This window comes from Frankliniella occidentalis, unplaced genomic scaffold (assembly GCF_000697945.3).
Source record: "Frankliniella occidentalis isolate FOCC.00 unplaced genomic scaffold, Focc_3.1 Scaffold21, whole genome shotgun sequence".
NCBI classification, from domain to species: Eukaryota; Metazoa; Arthropoda; class Insecta; order Thysanoptera; family Thripidae; genus Frankliniella; species Frankliniella occidentalis.
The window spans coordinates 3,176,080-3,176,681 of record NW_026267151.1 but is presented as its reverse complement, the minus strand read 5'-3'; positions in this window follow the sequence as shown (position 1 = coordinate 3,176,681).

The window sequence follows — 602 nt, the reverse complement described above, 5'->3', positions numbered from 1 at the left end:
ACGCCCCGCCACGTCCCGCCACACCCCACGACGCTTTGCGCGATTTGCTCAGGCAGAGCAAAAGCACTGCCACGTCGGGTTTAAGTTGTCAACTTGCCCTGAGGAGCTCCTGAAGGAAGTAAGTGGTGGGTTGGGGAACGAGAAAAATACGACCCCTGTTTGTACTTGTGCCACTTATACTTTTGAAAAAAAGTCTAGCGTTTTTTCGCAAATGCCATGCACCGTTTTCGCGGAAAATGCAAAGCAAGGAAAATGTTTTCTTTTTATCCCTTGATTTTAGAAAATTCTATATAGTATCACCTCTCTACTAACCACTCGTTTCCGCTATTATATCCTCCCCTTCAAAAGATGTTTCCGAATAAAGGTGAAAATAATTTCTGTCAAGTTATCACACCTTGCTCGCGGACCTTTCCTCGCTTCTCTTCTTTCCTGTTTGTGATCGATTCTGTAAGGTAGTCTATCGAGCCGAAGACAGTTGGTCGTGTGTGTTTCGGAAATATCGCATGTACATGTGCGATGAGCGGCAAAGGGAAGGCATGGCCCGGCTTAAGGGGGTTGTGTGTCGCGAGGGGGTGGGATTTGCTGGTGCCGGGGTCCGGGGG